This window comes from Hemicordylus capensis, chromosome 1 (assembly GCF_027244095.1).
Source record: "Hemicordylus capensis ecotype Gifberg chromosome 1, rHemCap1.1.pri, whole genome shotgun sequence".
Taxonomy (NCBI): domain Eukaryota; kingdom Metazoa; phylum Chordata; class Lepidosauria; order Squamata; family Cordylidae; genus Hemicordylus; species Hemicordylus capensis.
The window spans coordinates 362230828-362251945 of record NC_069657.1 but is presented as its reverse complement, the minus strand read 5'-3'; the positions used below and the strand labels follow the sequence as shown (position 1 = coordinate 362251945).

The 21118-nt window shown below is 45.0% G+C and overlaps 1 protein-coding gene across 5 annotated transcripts in view; it reads right to left on the bottom strand.

Annotated features, from left to right (window-relative positions):
- ESR1 (estrogen receptor 1) overlaps positions 1 to 21118 on the bottom strand; it is a 340324-nt gene that overhangs the window by 246273 nt on the left and 72933 nt on the right. Inside the window, exon 1 of one of the 5 annotated variants that reach the window (XM_053292707.1) lies at positions 2242 to 2370. The exons of the other annotated variants lie outside the window; for them this stretch is intronic. The gene's annotated coding sequence lies outside the window, so the exon portion shown is untranslated. Of the gene's footprint in view, positions 1 to 2241; positions 2371 to 21118 lie in introns of those variants that run through there. 5 annotated transcript variants of the gene reach the window in all.

The following is a 21118-nucleotide window of genomic DNA, read 5'->3' as shown; positions in this document are numbered from 1 at the left end:
TGACCGGGGCGACAAGGAGGTATGTGCCGCCCCGTGCCAGATTTTGGGGAGAGTGCTGGCGGGGGGGATGCAGTGGGGTGAGGATGAGCACCCTTCCGGCGCCTTAAAAGGTAACCCCCCCTCACCTCCCAGGAGTGCATGAACCCATTCGTGCACACCCCTAATTATACATTTACTAAAGAATGTAATCGCCTCTGAGTGTTGAGTTGTACTTTAACTAGAATTCCTGCACCTGGGCAATTGTCTGGAGAATATAGTAGCCTCTGAGACTTGAGCATCCCACCTTTAACCTAAATATTAAGTGGAGAGATTTTTAAATATTGTTCATGGAAGCAAGGCAGGAAATACTTCAGGTGACACATATACTTCTATGGGCTTATACATTCAGCATGTAGTCACATGATACCAAAGAATTGTAACAAGATATTTTGCACTGAAATTAAAAATGTAATCAAAATTATCAATGTAACAATGCATAACCACAATTTTTTCTGTTGCATTAAAATTTGAAATTAAGCGCTAACAACAATAGAAAACTGAGCAATGCCATTAGCTCTAATGACATTGCTCATGACCAGGACTCCTCCCTCTTGTGGAGCTTACGGATGGGCAGGAGTTGTTTTTGTTCCACTAACATGAAAAAAGAACACCATCTGTTTGATACTTACAGAACTGGAATCACCCTGAACTCTAGTTATTATTACTACACTGATTTGGTGGAATGACCATGTAAAACCACAAAAAGCTGAACTAATTTCTAATTTTACAATGGAAATCTATACAACTCCACCCCAAAGGAGCAGCCAGCTTTCCAGCAGTGATAAGATACAAAGTTGTGCCAGCAGTTTGCCCCAAGCATCACTGGAAGGGAAAGCCACAGAACAGGCAGCTGAAATTATAGAAGAAACTCTACCATAGTAATTAGAAAAAAAACTTTGAGTAGTTCCAGACCTTGTCTCCGTTCCATGTTGCAAACATGGTCTTTAAAAGAGCCAGAAGATATGAGACCACCACCACAAAGTACTCACTCAGAAGAGAAACTCAACAACATGGCATTGAAATCTAAACTACAACCACTTAAGGAGGAGGAGGAGGAGGGAGGAGGAGGAGGAAGACATGGAAGTATGTTGCACCCAAATCTATTTTTATTATTGGCACTTGTACTGTCAACTAATTAATTCTTCCTTTTGGGTGTTTTTGGAAAGCTGATGATTTCGGGGTATATTTGTTGTGACCTAGAACCAGGCCCTGCAGAGTATGTGTCCGAAGTGGACTGGTGGCACTGAGGAAGCAGGGTTGATCCCTTTCTTCTCACACCTTTTCCCCCAAACGAAATCACTCTACACCACTCTTACTGTTTGTTGTACTGAGGAAAAATACTGGCATACCACCTTTATCCTCACCCCATCTCCCAGCCCCACAACAGGACAACCGGCCTTCAGGTAGATATTTAGAATACAGCATGGGGTGGAAGAAATACCCCAGTGCTACTGCTCAGATCAAATTCTCTTTCTCCATGGCTACATTTAAATGCAAATAAATACACTGGGAGATCCCATCACAGATTTCCTACATAACATAGAGTTTGTTCCTAAGCCCACTTAGGTGGCATTACACAACTAGACCACTCAGCCCCCATTATGGAAATAATAATATTGTACTGACTTTCAGGGCTGTAAGAATTATAGCCATAATGTCTGTTAAGCACTTTGAATACTGTACTCAAAAGCTGTAATATACATAAGCACTATAGATTTTGTATTTTAAAAAATTCTTCCTCCAGATAATGCAAACATTGCTATTTCAACAGTATACAAGGAATACGATCACCACTGCAACATGGATGGTGATGGGCAACACTGCTATGCTACTTGGTGACTTTTAAAAGTCGTATTTTATTTTATTTTGGTATCTAGGATAAGCACACCTCTGACCTAGTGTTCCAGGGCAGCAACACCAAGCTCTTTGTTACATTTTTATCCCACCTTTCCTCCAAGGAGCTCAGATGGCTTTTATTCTACCGTTGCCCATTTTATCCTCACAACAACCCAGTGGGGTAGGTTAGCTTAAGAGATAGTGACACTCTGGGCAGCCTTGAGACCACGTTAGTCATTTCTAAGTCCCATTGAACTTTATGGGACTTAATCATGACCAACACTGATTTCAATGGGGGTTAGTCATCATGACTAATGTGGATGCTGTCCAATGTGTCCTGTTGGAGCTTGTTTAGTCTCAACTTACCTGGTTCTTTGACGGCTGTGTACAGTGCCCCTCTCTAGCTCTGGGGATTCCATGTATTCGGATATTTTTTTTAAAAGGGTAAAGAGAGGCGCTAGTGACTAGCCTGTGCCTCTACTGCGTGTTTAGGTCCTGACTGGTATTGCCTTTCAATGGAAACTTACGGGATTGTCTTGTAAAGGCTGAAAGGCGTCTGGGGACAGCGTTCAGTGGTCGCCTGAATAAACTTAAGCGCATTCACACTAGCAAGATGGCAACGTGATGAAAGACGCTGGTCGCCGCACGGAGAAGAAGAAGTACTGCGATTAACTTTTCCCGTTCCTGCCCGTTGCAACGTGTCGATCTGCAGCGGCTCCAGAGGGAGATCATGAGTGGGCGCACTCACAGAAACGGTACCTGCCTGGCACATTTCTCTTTCAGAAATCCAGCGTGTGGGACGCGGCTCGCCCACCCACAAATGCACTTTGCCCCTTCTGTGCCCCCCCCCGCCCCGCCGCCACTGCGTCCTGGCCGTCTGTCTTTCACCAACCGTAACAAAGTAGAAGGGATTCTCCTTTTGACGGATGGCACCGTCAGCCAATAAAGCGGCACTAAATTAAGGGTGGTGGTGGTTGTTGTTTCAACTCATTAAAATAAACATAGAGGAAATCCGCGACGTGCGTGCCCAGGCGAAGAGCTCTTCGCGGTACACGCACCGGGGCGAGCCGAAGTGGCTGAGATTCACTCAGTCCAGCAAGGGGCGAGTAAGCTTAGAGTGGGGCGAGACGCAGCTAGGAAACAGGGCAGGGAAGGCAGGAGCAAGGGCTGAGGGCTACACTGGCAGCAGCCCGAGGCTCCTCTGGCGCTTACGCAGACGAAGGTAAACGAGGCGACTTCCAAGTATGTGTAGACGCCGCCGTCCCTGCGGTTTGAGCCTGCCACGGCTTGCACGGAAGTAAATCCGACTGAGTTTGATGGCACTTTCTCCCAAGTAAGCGGCGAGCGCGGCACTGCTGCAAGCTTCGGAAGCCTCAGACAGTCAGGACTGCGGGCGCGGGAAGGAGGCCGCGTCTTTGGGGGGCGGCGTGTCTGCTCGGAGCAAGAAGGTTGAGGCTAAAGTTGAATTATTCAGAGTCACGAACGGCTCTCTCTTTTAATCTGTTCACATCACTGCTTCAGTGTTTTGAGCGTGTGGAAGGGACAGGCACTCTTTCTTTCTTGTTTTAATACATTTTATATCCGAAAGCGACTTGCAGGCAAAACACCTGAAAAGATCATAAATCTTACAAAGCAATACAATCAAACCCGCAGTAGAAACAAATCAAACAGCTGCCAAAGTCCCCAATTCTGTTCAAAGATCGGGGAAGGTGTTCTAGGCTTCTAGCCCAGGGGTGTACCTTCAAAGATATGAGTTCAAAGAACCCGCCCTCCACCCCGCCCCAGCTCCTGAACGCCCCCTAACTCCACCCCTCCCTATTTTCTTCATTATCTCTCTCACCGAGGGCCATTGGGGGGGGGGGGTGTCTAGGCCCCTGTAATCTAGCCATAATGTTAAAAATTGGATATATGCTTTTTAGAAAAAAATGATTCTGCAGCAACAAGTAAAACAATGCCAGTCTTCCGTCCAATGCTTAATAGAGTTCACCTGTACACTTTCTGGACTCTTTAGTTCACAATGACAAGTTATTCAGTGACATTTTTATTGCAAGCTGCCGCAAGCAGCAATGTGCTGGAGTGGAGGGACAGAGAAGTTTGAAATAAATAATATTCTTTTAAAGTTCCATATTGGGAAATAACTTTGCGCCCTAGATATGTTGGGAAATGAAAATTATGCTGGAATACCAGGTGTTGGGTTCAGTTCCTAAAATCCATAGAACAGTGATTCCCAACCTGGGTTCCTCCAGAAGTTTGTTTATTTAGTGCATTTATATACCTCTCTGTACAAAAATGTCTCTGGGTGGTTCACAATATAAAACCAATTAAAACATTAACATAATTAAAACAATCTAAAATACAATAAAAACTCTAAAATAGAGGCTTTAAGACTATAAACTAAAAGCCTGACTAAACAGGTATGTTTTTAGGTCCTTAAATACCTTGGACCCAAGTCGTTTACAGCTTTGTAGGTAATAGCCAACACTTCGTATTTCGCCCGGAAACTCATTGGCAATCAGTGTAATTCTGATATACCCCTGCTAACTGGGCAAAGAGGCACCTTTTACCGTGGTGATTCTCTTTATTTAGCAGGGGGCGAGTAACTGGCCCTATCCACCCCCAGCACAGTATTTCCAGTGACTGTTGCTGGTGTCTATCCTATGTTTCTTCTTAGAATGTGAGCCCTTTGGGGACAGGGATCCATCTTATTTGTTTGTTATTTCTCTGTGTAAACCGCCCTGTGCCATTTTTGGAAGGGCGGTATAGAAATAGATTATTTCAATTATTATTATATTTTTATTGTTGTTATTATTGTTGTTTACAGAGTCAGACAGGTGTTGACTGGTTTGTTTTATCCAGACATCGAGTCCTTCCCAAGGACCTGGGATGGCTGAATTTTATTGTCAGTGTTGTTGCTGTTATTATAGATATCACCGCAGAATATAGGCTGTTCCCAGTAAAGCTGCTTTTTGTAATTGGCTGGTAGTGATTTCTGTGGCCTCTATGGTGTTGAGGTGCTCTTCAAGTTGTTTTGGAACTGCACCCAGGACGCCAATTACCACTGGGATTATTTTGGTCTTCTTCTGCCACAGCCTTTCCATTTCAATTTGTAGATCTTTGTATTTGGTGATTTTTTCTATTTCTTTTTCTTCTATTCTGCTATCCCCTGGTATTGCTATGTCGATTATTTTCACTTGTTTTTCTTTCTTCTCAACTAAAGTTATATCTGGTGTATCGTGTGGCAGATGTTTGTCTGTTTGTAGTTGGAAGTCCCATAATATTTTTACATCTTCATTTTCTACCACTTTATCAATTGTATGGTCCCACCAATTTTTGGCTATAGGTAGCTTGTATTTTTTGCAGATGTTCCAGTGTATCATCCCTGCTACCTTGTCATGCCTTTGTTTGTAGTCAGTCTGTGCGATCTTTTTACTTGTAAACCACCCTGAGCCAGCTTGGAAGGGCGCTATAAAAATTAAATAAATAAAATTTACAACAGCTGATTAGGTGGTCCACGGTTTCATCTGCTTCTTTACAAATGTGGCACTTGCTGTTTGTTGTTGACTTTTTGACTTTTGCTCTTATTGCATTTGTTCTTAGTGCCTGTTCTTGTGCAGCCAGTATTAAATCCTCCTTTTCTTTCTTCAAGTTGCCATTCTTAAGCCTTTGCCAGGTCTTGGTGATGTCTGATTTTCCACTTATATTGTGCGAATATTGACCATGCAGGGGCTTATTTTTCCATTTTTCTGCTCGGTTCTTGACTTGTTCTTTCTTGTAGGCCTGCCTTGTTTCATTGGTGTTGAATAGTTTCTCGTTCTTGACCATTTGAAGTGCATCTTCTTCACTGTCCTTGATATATTCTTCAAGGCCTCTTTTCTCCTCCTCTACTGGTTTGATGGACTTGCAGCATTCCTCTTCCACCTGAGCTACGAGGGAGGTATAGCCTATCTACATCACTGCGGGGGTGCAGAGCATGATTGATGGTCATTATTTTCCTGGTCTTACGATCTAGCATCTCTAGCTCTGCCTGGGTCCAGTCTATTATTCCTGCAGTGTATCTGATAACAGGTATAGCCCAGGTGTTTATGGCTTGTATGGTGTTCCCACCATTGAGTTTGGACTTGAGAATTTTTCTAACTCTCCTGATGTATTCACTTCCAGTTTTTCTTTTAACTTCAGTGTGTATGATGTTATCAGCCTGGAGAATGCCCAAGTATTTGTATTGTTCTTTCTCTTCCAGGTTCTTGATGTTGCTTCCATTGGGCAGTTCTATTCCTTCTGTTTTTCTTATTTTTCCTCTGTTCATTATTAATGCAGCACACTTGACTAGTCCAAACTCCATTGCTATATTGCTACTGAATATACGGACAGTGTTTAGCAGTGATTCAGTTTCTGACTGGGACTTTCCATACAACTTCAGATCGTCCATGTACAGCAGATGGTTGATTTCACTTGATGTTGGCCTGTTTTGTTTAGTATTTGTGAAAGTGGGGTCATGACGATTACAAACAACAGAGGGGATAGTGAGTCCCCTTGGAAAATGCCTCTTCTAATGCTAACCTGTCCAAGTGTCTCGCCATTGATTGTTAACTGTGTACTCCACATGCTGATTGCTTTTTAAATAAATATCTGAATGTTTTTGCTGACACCAGTTGTTTCTAAACATTTTAGTATCCATTTGTGAGGCAATGAATCGAAGGCTTTCTTGTAGTCTATCCATGCAACACTTAGATATGTTTTTCTTCTCTTGCAATTTTCTAAAATCATTTTGTCAATCAGCAGCTGGTCTTTTGTGCCTCTGGTGTTCGGGCAATTTCCTTTCTGTTCAACTGGAAGCTGCTTATTAGTTAGGAAGTGTTGCATCACTTCATCTGCTGTTATTCCAGTTAATAATTTGAACATGGTTGCAGACAGGTTATTGGTCTATAATTACTTGGAACTCCACCTTTTGCTGGGTCTTTCATGATGAGATGAGTTTCCCCAATTGTTAGCCATTGTTCAATATCACCTCCTTGCAAAATGTGATTGAACTGTTTTGATAGTTGTTTATGAAGGCTTGTTAGGTAGGCTTGAGCCCGAAACATTTCGGCGGCCATTGAAAAGGCCGCCGAAACGTTTCGGGTGGTGGGGGCGATTCGGCGTTTCGGCGCCGGCGGGGGTAGGGCTTTAAGGGCGGGGGAGAGTGTACTCACCCCCCCGCCGCATTTCCCCCGCCGGCGCTCTCGGAATTAGAAGCCCCTCGGGACGGCAGCGTTCCTCCCTGCCGTCCCGTTGCCCCCGTCGGCCGGAAGTGGCCGGAAGTCCCGTTCGCGCTCGCGCCCGTCGTGCGCGCGCGCGTACGGCCGCGCGCGCGCGACGACGGGCGCACGCGCGAACGGGACTTCCGGCCACTTCCGGCCGACGGGGGCAACGGGACGGCAGGGAGGAACGCTGCCGTCCCGAGGGGCTTCTAATTCCGAGAGCGCCGGCGGGGGAAATGCGGCGGGGGGGGTGAGTACACTCTCCCCCGCCCTTAAAGCCCTACCCCCGCCGTGCCGAACAACCTTTCGTGCACATCCCTATTGTTAGGTCTTTAAGCCAAAAGCCATGCAGTTCATCGTCGCCTGGAGCAGTCCAATTTTTAATTTTCTTTGCTCTTTCACTTATTAATTCTGGTGTTATTATTAGATCTTGCATTTGTTGGATACATTTTTTGACCTCTTTCATCCAGCCTGCTTTTTTATTATAATCTATTGGATTGTCCCATAATTTCCCCCAGAATTGCACTGTTTCTTCTTTATTTGGTCTTTCTATGTCTCTTGCAGTTTCTCCTTCTCTGCTTTGGTAGAAACGTCTCTGATTCGACTGGAATTGGAGATTCTGCCTGTGTTGTGTAATTCTGGCTTCGTATCTGCTAATCTTCTTTTTGACACTGCTGTTATTTGCTGCTTTATTATTTCCAGGACTTCTCTAATTTTCCTTGAATCTAGGTGGTATTTTTGGATCAGATACTGTTTGGTGTTTTCATTCTTCAGCTTCTTGTCTGTCATGTCTTTCAATTTACTAGCATCTGATCTAAGCCTGGAGATTTTATTTTCTAATCTAATCTTCCATTTAGGTGATGTACTACTTTCTTTTTTTACAGGTCCACTGACCTTATATCCGAGCTCTTGTGTTGTTATTGTTGCTGCACTGTACATTAGTTGGTTTGTTTCTTGCAAATTATCGGTTGTTATCTCTGCAAGTGCAACATTGACATCTTTTAATGCCTGAGCAAGTTGTTTTTTGGCAACTGTTTTTAGAGCTGGAAGTCGAACCCTGGTGGTTGTTTCTGGTTCATGTGCTCAGTTATTTTTTGCTTTAGTTCTTGTTGCTTTTCTGTTCAACGGCATTTGTGTTTTTGAGGTGAAGGCAAAGGGGAGGTTGCCTGGTTTTGATTTTGAAACAGTTCAGCAACAGTGGCATTCTCTGTTTCCAACACCTCCTCCACCTGAGCAACTTCTTCAGTTGGTGGTAATTCTTCTTCCATATCTTGAGGCTGTGTTGCTCTTTGCAGTTCTTCCAGCTCAACTCCTGTGAATACTTTATTTCTTATGATGAATCTTCTCTGGTCTGCTAGCCTTTGTTCTGTTATTTCTGTATCTGGATGCTTCTCTTTCCAAATTTGTTACATTTTTTTAAATAACCTCTTCTAGTTGGACTAGACTTGTAATAGCAGATCATTATTTCCTTGGTGGCATTTTTCGTATACTTTTTTTGGTTAAGCGACATTTCTTCCAGTAACTTTGCAGTCTCCAGCCATGGTTGCTTAACTGAAGATCCTGAGTCCTGTTGCCCACTTGCCACCAGATGTCCAGGGACTCCAGCACCTGGCACAGTCCTTGTTGACCCGGGCGACGACCGATCCGGTATAGATTTATTAAAGTTACATCTCACCATATTGTTGATGGGAGAGGCACTCTTCATCTGGCTCCTCTGGTGAGACCTGTCCAGTATGGTTTGACCTCTGGCATAGCTCAGTCTCACCTTCCTCAGAGCACACAAGCCCCACAACCATGCCAAGGTAGTGCCTCACTGGGGGTTATTGTTGTTGTTATTGATGGGAACTATGTGGGTCTGGCATGTTACTGCTAGAAACATTGTCACAATTTATCTGTTATGGGATTTCAGCATTAGGTGGGCAAGGATTTGGGGAATCCAAATCCACAATCTTCTAAGAGAAGATCCTCCTGGCACATGCTCCTGAAATAGTCCTGGGAAGACAAAGCCATGCCTCCAGCTGGAGGCAAAGATGAGCAGTGTGTCAAACCTGTGTTGGTCTCTTTCCAGTGTCATTTCCCTCACCAGTTAGGCTTCTTGCAACATAAAGTGAGTGGTGCAATATGACCTCCATGTTGCTACACCATAATTTAATCTGCCTACTACTTCTTACCCTCCAACTGTGACAGGGGCAGAGCTGTAATTGTGCACATGGGTTTCAAGAACCCATGTTCAGCTGCTGGTTGGGCAGCTGCACGGCAGTGCAGCACCCCTTCTCCCCTGCCACCACCATGGACAGTGACAGTGCCCCCTTCCCTGTGCGTTGGCAGCCTCCCTGACAGCCTGGGTAGGCTGCTTTTCCCCCACCACTCAGCGAGCCACCGCGCATGCGTGATGGCCACCTGAGTGGTCAGCACAACACTCGGCTGCCTTGCCGACCACTCAGCGGCAGGGGAAGAACAGCCTATCCTGGGCTGCTCCTTTAGGAAGGCTGATGCAGTGTGCAGGCATACAGTGCAGAAGAAGAAGGGCGCTGTTGAGTTGCGGAAGTGCCGCCAGGCAGGGGGCCTGAACATGGGCCCTCCACTGCGTAGTGTTCTCTCTAAGGCGTACACATGTGCTCACAAGTTTTTTGATGTCCGCTCAGTTAATTTTAGATCCTGCTCAGGTTGAATCAGGAAGGCCCCATTCTGCATGCATTTGCACTCAAACTGCCTTGACACTGCCTCCCAAAACAAAACTCATTCTGCACACAGACGAAAAGAAATTAGTGGGCACACTGCCACCATGCCAGCTAAATTGGCACAGTGCCAATTTAGCTGGCATGGTGGCAGTGTGCCCACTAATTTTTTCTGTCTGCGTGCAGAATGGTGTAGGGAGTGGGGTAGGGAGCTACACCACTGAACTGTGCCAACTTAGATGGGACAGCCATGTTTTTTAGAGCCTAGTCCTGGGGAAAAGCTCACCCTCTACTTATACTGGCTTTAAAGAAGAAGCAACTAGGTGTCGTTGCCTTCTTTGCACTGTGCAGTGCCTGTGTTAGGATTAACTGCAGCCATGGAAGTCGGCATCACAGAGGGGCTCCCTATTTAAAGAACTGTATGGCTGACCTTTTTAAACACTATAATTATTGATCACATAACTATAGGTTATACTGAGGCAAGCAAATAAACTGATATAAAGCATATTATTTTAAATGTAAATGACCCCCCACCTTCTGAATCCCCACCTCCAAAGCCACTGCTAAATGTAAGCCTGGTGAATATAGACATTTCCCCAAATGGATTTTGTGAATTTTAAAAAATTAAATGTTGATGGTTGAAAGGAACTGGTTGAAGGATAGGAAACAGAGAGTAGGAATAAATGGACAGTTTTCAAAATGGAGGGAAGTACTATATGAACCTGAATCCAAGACTAGATTTTTTCCAAGTTCTTTGATGTTAGAAAGTGAGGAGTCGTCAAATTCAGGGTCTTCTTCTTTTTGGGTAAACATTATAACCTATATTTAACTCTTATTTTTTAAGGGGGCTTTCTTAAATTCAGGGTTTTCTATTTGGGTAAATATGGTAAGAAGTGGGGTCACCCAGGGATCTGTACTGGGATTAGTGCTCTTTAACTTGTTAATAAATGATCTAGAAGTTGAGTAGGCAGCCAAGTGGGCCAAGGGTAGTGAAATCCAAAACATTGTTAGGAGCTCCAAAAGGATCTTTCCAAAGTGGGGAGTGGGTGACAAATGGCAGATGCAGTTCAATGTAAACAAGTATAAAGTGATGCATATTGGGGCAAAAAAAACCACACCCCAACTTCAAATATACACTGATGGGGACTGAGCTGTCAGTGACTGACCAGGAGAGAGATCTTGGGGTCATGGTGGACAGTTCATTTGAAAGTGTCGACTCAGTGTGCGGCAGCTGTGAAAATGGCAAATTCCATTCTCAGAATCATTAAGAATGGAATTGAAAATATAATTGCTAATATTACAATGCCCTTATAAAAATCTGTGGTGTAGCCACATTTGGAGTACTGTGTACAGTTTTGGTCATCGTATCTTAAGAAAGACATTGTAGAACTGGAAAAGGTGCTGAAGAGGGCAACCAAAATGATCTGAGGCCTAGAACAACCTCCTTATGAGGCAAGGAGAGTGCATCTGAGCCTTTTTAGTATGGAAAAGAGGCGACTGTGGGAATACATAGTAGAAGTATATAAAATTAGGCATGGAGTAGAGAGAGTGGACAGACACAACACTAGAACCAGGGGTCATTCCATGAAACTGATGGCCAGGAAATTTAGGACCAACAAAAGGAAGTACTTTTTCCACACAGCGCATATTCAGTCTATGGAATTCTCTGCCATGGGTTGTGGTGATGGCCAATAGCTTTGGTGGCTTTAGGGGCTTAGACAGATTTTATCAGTGGCTACCAGTCTGATTACTGTAGGCCACCTCTAGCTTCAGAGGCAATATGCCTCTAAATACCAGTTGCAGGGGAGCAACAGTAGGAGAGAGTGCATTCTCTCAGCTCTTGCCTGTAGGCTTCTCAGAGACATCTGGTGGGCCACTGTGGGAAGGAGGATGCTGGACTACATAGGCCTTGGGCCTGATCCAGCGGGGCTAATATTTTGTTCTTACATAGATAGCCTCCTAAATAAGATTATCAACACTGACTGGTATATAATATCTGTTTGGAGACATTGACAAAATTCATCTGTGATTGACAGCATATTGATGTAAATTAAATATGTGATTCTGTGAGAAATCTGACCTGCCTTATGGAACTAGCAGTGAAGCCTAATGAGGGTTACAAAAAATGATAAGCCCCTGGCAAATATCAATAGGAGAAGATTTAAACTGATCTGGGAATGTATTACATGCAGATGCATTCCCAGTGTTCCAAGATGAGGTTTACCCTCATATCCTGCTGCAGTACCTTATATACTGAGTCTAGGTGAGAGTTTTCAATTTATTTATTTTAGTACTGTAGAACAGGATAGATTAATACTTCTCCAGAGCATTAAGAACCCCATAGCATCTGGGCTGAAGATGACCACCAATAGCTTTTTAAGTTGCAGAAAATGCCAATTGGAAGATGGAATTACTGGGAAACATCTGAAGATTTTAATTCATTTCTATTATTGGGTTGAGGTGGTGAATAGTAAGTATTTTTCACCAAATTCTTTCATACCAACTACTTACCTTCAGTTCTGATCAGAAAGCAACTCATAAATGTGATTTGATAGAAAGAAAGAAGGGAGCAGAATCTAGTGTGTACTTGTCAAGCTGTAAAAATTGCAATTGCTATCATTTGCCAGAAAAATAGAATGCCAGAAGCTAAGGGTGTAGGCGGCTTGCTGGTGGCCTGGGGATGTACTGCTGCCAGGACTCCCCTCTGCCGGCGTGCACGTGCACATGTGCACCAGCTATATCCCCTTGCACTGACATCAGCACACCAACATAGGGGGTGTGGCCAGCACTGGGAAGAGGGCAGTGTGACCCTCTCTAACTCCTTCCCAACTGATGTTTTGTTCACCAACTGGGTGCTTTCTTTCTCTCCTTCACTCTGATCAAGGGAGAGTAAGAAAGCACACAGCTGATGAGCAAAGCACCAGCTAGGGGTAGACAAGGGACTGGGCCTTGCTCTCCCAGCTGGCAAATGTTTCATTTTCTGGTGGGAGGCAAGGGGATGTCCTGGGAGAGGGGCGCTGTGGTGGGGTCCCCAGACCCTGGTGGCCCAGGGACATCCCCCCCAACACACCCACATACACACGCCTGTTTGTCCACAATTAAATCCAGGGGCAGATCGAGCAGGAAATTACAGGGGGTACAACAGGATTTCTTTTCATATATAAATATGTTGGGGCATAGATTTTCTCTCTCTTGCAAATGCACTATGCCAGGGGTGCCAAACTAAAATCTGGTGGTGGGCCAGATTGGATTCCAATGAACCTCTGGAGACCCACACATAGTCTTATGCCACCTTCTGTCACTTCATGCCACCTTCTGTCTTCCTCCTCCTCCTCCTCCTCCTCCCTACCTTTCTCTCATTCCCTTTCTCCCCCCCCCCCCCCGTCCCTGGCTCTGCCACTTAAATTAGCTGAATGCACTACTTTTTACACCAAAATACTCAGGGAAAGATAGATATATAGATAGATAGATTTCTGAACATCATATCTGCTGATACCAGATTTTGCCTGGACAATCCTTCCACTCTCTCTTCTTCCTCTCTCCCTTGCAGAAGTGTTGCTAGGTACTTAGAAGGTTCAGGGCTTGGGCCCAAAGGGCCTACCCAAGGCCCAAGGCCTCCCTGTATTTTGATAATTAAACCCTTTCACGCTCTTAAAGTTATCCAACATTCTCCTTTGCTCTACAGTCTTCCCTTGCCAACCGCGAGGGTTCCATTCCGTGAAAACCTTGCAGTTGGAAAATTCACGGTTGGAGAGGCATTGAAGTCAATGGGGAAAGGGAGGTTAGGGGAACCATGAGCGTGGAATCACATAAAAATCAAGGGAAAATGCTTTTTAAAACCCTAAAATCACCAAAACCCAACAGGAATTAGCAGATTGAGCTCCCTGAAAAGTCCTGGAAGCCCCCAAACCTCTCAAATGCACTTTAAAATCACCAGGAGTCAGAACACAAGAAATCTTAATGAGGAGCTTTTCCTACATGACAGCCACGCAGATGGTCAGGATGCTGAGGAGGAGGGGTAGGAAGGATGTGGTGGTTTGCAATCAGGGGGAAGGGAGCTGTGGGAGGGGTGGGGTGGGGAGGGAGGGGAAGGGAGGGTACCAGCAGCCTACAATGATGATGCACCCTCTGTTGCAGGCACTTCACAGGTGCTCCCCGAACTGCCAGGCTGCTCTGAACTGCCAGGCTGTGCTCTCTTGAAGAAGTTCAGGAGGCTCAACTGTGCTATCTGGAGGTCTTTTGGGACCTTTGTTTAGGGCCAAATCAAGTCATTCAGTCTCTGCCTGAATGTCAAGCTGTGCTGCATAAAGGGGTCCATGTCCACTGCCTCATCTGCGAGCTCTGAGGCATGCCTCAGGAACTGGTTGATCTTCTCCAGGGTCAACTTTGCTGTGATCCTGCAGTCTTCCTCCTCTTCACCTGCTTCCTCATGATAACTGGAGGATTTGATCAGGGCTTCGAGGTCTTGTTCTGTGAGCTCCTCAGGGTATGACTCCAGGAACTTCAGCCAGCTTGATGTCCTCAAACCCCTCGACACCAAGTTGCCTGGCACAAGCCACAATCCTCCCAACCTCAACCTGCGCAGCTGGCACAGCACTGTTATCGCTCATAGCCTCCTTCCACGCCTTCCTCCAGCAGGCATTCAGAGTGCTTCTGCTGACCTCATCCATCACTTCGATGATGTTTAAGTTATGGGTGATGTTGTAGCTCTTCCAGGCTTTCTTCAGAGTCATGTTGGGATCTCCATCCATCAGGTCGGCTATGTGCTCGAAGTTCCACCTGGTGTAATAATGTAATAATTCTTGAAAGCTTGGGTGACGCCTTGGTCCATCAGCTGGATGAGAGATGTGGTGTTTGGAGGCATGAACACAACTTCCATGTGGGGATGGGCAAGCAGCAGGTCCGGAAGATGCCCTGGGGCATTGTCCAAGAGCAACAGCACCTTGAAGGCCAGGTTCTTCTCTCTTAGGTAGCGCTCCAACCTCATGCACAAAAGCAGTCATTAAACGAAGACATGAAAATGGAGCTCATTACCCAAGCCTTCTGATTCACAGCCCAGAACACAGGGTGGTCTTTCATGTTCTTCCCCTTCAGTGCCCGTGGATTCTTGGACCAGTACACCAGGATGGGCTTGACCATGAGGCCACCTGAGGCTTTGGCACAGAACAGAAGGGTCAGCCTGTCCTTCGTGGCCTTGAATCCTGGAGCCCTTCTCTCCTCCTTGGCAAGGAAGGTGCAGTTAGGCATCCTCTTCCAGAAGAGTCCAGTCTCATCCACGTTGAACACCTGGTCTGGCACATAGCCCTTCTCCTCTATTAGCCTCTTCAGCTCAGCAGGAAAAGCGGCTGCAGCCTCCTGATCCGCAGAGGCAACCTCCCCAACAAGCTTCACGTTGTGCAGGCTGAAGCACTTCTTGAAGTTTTCAAACCAGCCCTTGCTGGCTTGAAACTTCTCAGGGTCTTCCTCTCCAGAACTCTCCACCAGGTGCCAGTAGATCTGCTGCGACTTGACACAGATCATGTGGGTGCTAAGATGGACCTTTTTCTGTGCCTGGTCCTCCATCCAGATATTCAGGGCCTTCTCCATCTTCTCAACATTGGAGTCTCATGGCATTTAGGAGACTATAAGGGAGGACTGGGTCCCACTGGCAACACTGCCTCTGATGGCATCCTAATTCTCCTTTATGCTGCGGATGGTTGATTCATTGACCCCCGAACAATCTCCCAACTTCGCTGCTGCTCTGGCCCTCCCTCAGGCAGTCCAAGACTTTGATCTTGTCCTCTAGGGACATCACATTTCTTGATGCCTGCTTGACCACAGCTTCTTCCTTTCCCTTGCCTGTACAATTTGTACCCATGTTATGATCTATCTATCTATCTATCTATCTCCACAGCTCCTTTCTCTCTCACCTCCACTTCTCTATCTCTCCCTAGGAAGCAGTGCAAAAGCATCAGTGTAGCCATGCAGCCCCTCAACCCATGCAGGCTCCCACCAAGCAGCACGCAGTGCAAAAGCAGCAATTAAGATACAGCAGTCATCTCTTTGCTCGACTCCCAACACCACTCCAATGCCTCCAAAATGCTGTGAAGACACAGCAGCCATCAGCCCCTCCAGTGCAAAAGGAGCAGTTAAGACACAGAAGCCATGCAGCCCCCACAACCCATGCAGGCTCCCCCCAGCCCCCAACATCTACAACCCCCAATTCCCACAGCTCTCACCTCCGCCTCTAGCAATTTCTCCGAACACTACACCAGTGCCTCCAAAACAGCTCTCAAACACTCCTCCGACATCTCTCCAACACTCTTCCAATTATCTACAAATTTCCTGCCTTTCACACCAACAAAAACTCATGAGATTCGCGGATACTCAAATCGTGGTTAGTGAGGAAGGTCTCATTTCCCCTATCGCAGTTACTAAAAACCGCAACTGGGAAAACCGCAGGTCTCAATTTCCCTGTCGCAGATATTGAAAACCGTGATTGGGAAAACTGCAGTAGATGAGGGACAACTGCAGTTTACTTCACCACTAAAATGAATCTCCTTTTTCTCCTGCATCAGATTTCTTATGCAGCCAATACCCACACAGTTGATACAATGTGGTGTAGTGATTCGAATGTTAAGACTAGAATTGGGGGAATTGCAATCTCACATTTAATCATGAAACCCACTGTGGGACTTTAGGTGAGACACTCTCTCTGTCCTCCCACCTGCCTCACAGGATTGTTGTGAGGATAAAAGTGGGGAAGAACATCATGTACACTACCCAGAACTCCTGAGAGGAAGAACAGGATGTGTGTCATAATAAAATATATGAGTCTATAACATATACATATTTATCTTTACTTTTAGCCACATGCACTCCAATCCTAAATTTGTGAATTCAGAAGCAAATTCAAATGGAGGTTTTTTACACCTATCACAGCAGCAAGCAGCCCAGTTTGATCTCTTCTGTGAACCACATTTCATATAAGCAAAAAGCATATGGAACTATAGTGTATAGTGTGTATATATACTATAGAAGGAAAAGCCACTAATTTAATTTCAAACAGGACATCATATATGGAGTTACCCCAAATTCTTAGAATTTTAAGACTACCAAGCATTTCATGGACAAGGGAGCTTTCAAAATGAGTTTCTTGTGATCTGATTTGCAATGCCTTATTTAAAGCAAGTGTTTAAAAATAGACTTTTGGTGGGGGAGGGGAAATGTTTAATGTTCATTTACCTATTTGTGAAACTACATTCAAGCTGGGGTATTATAGTCCATTACAAGCTTATTAAAAAGACAATAGATAAGTTATTTATATATGAGCTAATGTTACACACACAAAGCAAAATAAAATAGTAATTATTATAAGGAGAAACATGTTGAGAAATAACAATTTTCTCATATTTTGTTACTGAAGCCATTTTGAGAACTTTGCTGCTAAAAGAGCAGCATATAAATATTTTAATAAGGAAAAAATAAAACAAAACAAAAAACCCACACAGAGACCAGATTAGAGCTATAAGCAGTTTAGTATCCTCAAACCCAACAGCCAGCACAAACCAAAAGGCAGGAACAAGAACAAATCCATTTTGTTAGAGCATTTTTCTTCCCTCTTATTCTTTTTAAAGCTCTTAATACTTTTGAACTGACTAATTTCCTCCCAAGAAGGTATATTGTTGGGATGGAAGCCATAAAAGGGAAGAAGACTTCCTTCCGAAATTGGAAGGCCTGCCCAAATGAGGAGAACAGAAAGTAACACAACCTCTGGCAAAAGAAATGCAAGGTGACAATAAGGGAGATGAAAAGAGAGTTTGAGGAACATTTATCTAAAAGCATCAAGGGAAATAACAAAAACATCAGATGCAGGAAACCTGCCAGGGAGGCGGTTGGGCCGTTGGATAATAATGGAATGAAAGGGATTATTAAGGAGGATATGGAGGCTGCAGAGAAGCTAAATGAGTTCTTTGAGTCCATCTTCACGGCAGAGGATACTGAACATACACCTGTTCCTGAAACAGGCTTTTCAGGGATGGAGGCTAAAGAATTGAGTCAGACAGCCGTGACAAGAGATGATGTTCTAAACCATGGATTCTCAACATGTGGGTCCACAGATGTAATTGGACTTCAACTCCCATAATTCCCAACCAAAGGCTGCTGGGGATTATGGGAGTTGAAGTCCAATAACATCTGGGGACCCACACAATGAGAAACCAAGAGTCCTCAAAGAACTCGAACGTGAAATTGCCATCCTCCTTGCTAAAATATATAACTTATCCCTGCAATCAGACTCTGTATTGGAGGACTGGAAAGTAGCCAATGTTAACACCGATTTTCAAAAAGGAGTCTGGGGCAATCTGGGAAATTACAGCGCAGTTAGCTTAACATCCGTTCTGGGCAAATTAATGGAAAGCATCTTCAAGGAAAAAATTGTAAAGCACATAGAACAACAGGCACTGCTGGGAGGGAACCAGCATGGCTTCCGCAAAGGTAAATCTTGCTTCATGATCCTTTAGGAGTTCTTTGAGAGTGTCAACAAGTGTGTGGATAAGGGTGATCCAGTTGACATAGTCTACCTGGACTTCCAAAAAGCTTTTGACAAAGTTCCTCATCAAAGACTCCTGAGGAAACTTAGCTGTCATGGGATAAGGGGACAAGTACATATGTGGATTGCTAACTGGTTAAAGGACAGGAAAGAGAGGGTAGGGATAAATGGAAAGTTTTCACAATGGAGGGAAGTAAGAAGTGGGGTCCCCCAGGGATCTGTACTGGGACCAGTGCTTTTTAATTTATTCATAAATGATCTCAAAGTAGGGGTAAGCAGTGAGGTGGCCGAATTTGCAGATGGTACCAGACTCTTTCAGGTAGTGAAATCCAAAACAGATTGTGAGGAACTCCAAAAGGATCTCTCCAAACTAGGGGAGTAGGCAACAAAATGGCAAATGTGGTTCATTGCTAGCAAGTGTAAAGTGATGCACACTGGGGCGAAACTCCCCAACTTCAAGTATACGTTGATGGGATCTCAGCTGTCAGTGACTGACCAGGAGAGGGATCTTGGGGTCGTGGTGGACAGCTCACTGAAAGTGTCAACTCAATGTGCGGCAGCTGTGAAAAAGGCCACTTCCATGCTAAGGATCATTAGGAAGGGGATTGAAAATAAAACTGCTAATATTATAATGTCCTTATACAAAACTATGGTGCAGCCACACCTGGAGTACTGTGTACATTTCTGGTCACAACATCTAAAAAAGGACATTGTAGAACTGGGAATGGTGCAGAAGAGGGCAACCAAGATAATCAGGGGCCTAGAGCACCTTTCTTATGAGGCAAGGCTACAACACCTGGGGCTATTTATAGGACTGTGCACGGACCGGTCCGGGGCCATACAAAAGGCCTCCGGACCGGTCCGGAATTCGGCCGGTTTGGCGGGGGGAGTGTGTCTTTAAGGGGGGGATAGCGCTTTCCCCCCCCCTGCTCTTCCCCCTCCGGCGCTGGACTTTCTTAACACGTTATTGGGGCAGCAGAGTTCCTCCCTGCCACCCCTGCCCCTGTCGTTGTCTTTAAAGTTAGCAAGCCAAAAAAGCTGGAGCCATGCATGTGCCCTTTGAAAAGTCCAGCGCCGGAGGGGGAAGAGCAGCGGCGGGGGTAAGTGCTATCCCCCCCCTTAAAGACACACTCCCCCACAGAGTCGGACCACACCTCCATGGTTCCGTGCACATCCCTAGCTATTTAGATTTGAAAAAAGACCACTGGGAGGACACATGAAAATCATGTAATGCTGTGAAGAAAGTAGATAAAATATGCATGGTGTGAAGAAAGTAGATAGAGAGAAATTCTTCTCCCGCTCACATAACACTAGAACCAGGGGTCATCCCATGAAATTGATTGCCAGGAAATTTAGGACCAACAAATGGAAGTATTTTTTCACACAGCACATAATCAACTTGTGGAATTCTCTGCCACAAGATGTGGTGACAGCCAACAACCTGGATGGCTTTAAGCGGGGTTTGGATAACTTCATGGAGGAGAGGTCTATCAATGGCTACTAGTCGGAGGGCTATAGGCTACCTCCAGCCTCAAAGGCCAGATGCCTCTGAGTACCAGTTGCAGGGGAGTAACAGAAGGAGAGAGTGCATGCCCTCAACTCCTGCCTGTAGGTTTCCAGTGACATCTGGTTGGACATTGTGTGAAACAGGATGCTGGACTAGATGGGTCTTGGGCCTGATCCAGCAAGGCTGCTTATGTTCTTATGAAGGGGAGGGTTTTTCTTACAAGCTTGTACTAGAACAGTTTTGGCTTATACTTTGAAAGTATAATATCATTTTATAAATATAAGTATCATTTTATAATTTTAAAATTATATTTAAATAAAGTCTCTCACAAACACAGAGAAGAAACACATGCACACAAATTGAGATTTTCAAGTTGGGGTGGGATTTCACACATGTGTACAAAAACACGGTTCATAGAGGGGAAGAGAAACAGTAGCTTAAGCAAGGGGAACAGATCACACATGCACACAACAAACAGATAAGGGTTTTTAATGTTTTAGTTTCTTGGAGGGGGATAAGCCCAACAGCCATATTCCACCTCCCATTTAGCTCCTCCATCCTCATCTCAAATTACAGTACATTCAAATCCTGGCCGAGTGGGCGGCTCCTGTTCCTCCTGGAGAAAAGCAGGACTAGCAACAAGAGGAGTTAAACCTTTCTTTTTCTTTTTTCTTTTTACTCTGCTACTGCTGAGGAACTGTTGACCTTGACCCAAATTCACAGGAGGTGCAACTGCACCCCATCATGGATCTAGGAACATAGGAAGCTGCCATATATCGAGTCAGAGCATAGGTCCATCTAGCTCAGTATTGTCTACACAGACTGGCAGCGGCTTCTCTAAGGCTGCAGGCAGGAATCTCTCTCAGCCATATCTTGGAGATCCCAGGAAGGGAACATGAAACCTAGATGCTCTTTCCAGAGCCAGCATGGTGTAGTGGTTAGAGTGCTGGACTAGGACCGGGGAGACCTGAGTTCAAATCCCCATTCAGCCATGGTACTTGCTGGGCGACTCTGGGCCAGTCACTTCTCTCTCAGCCTAACTTACTTCACAGGGTTGTTGTGAGGATAAACTCAATTATGTAGTATACCGCTCTGGGTTCCTTGGAGGAAGAGCGGGATATAAATGTAAATAAATAAATCCCCTAAGTGGAATATCTTACAGTGCTCACACATCAAGTCTCCCATTCATATGTAACCAGGGTGGACCCTGCTTAGCTAAGGGAACAAGTCATACTTGCTACCACAAGACTAGCTTTCCTCTCTACCCAAGATTGAATCTGCATGGATTCCC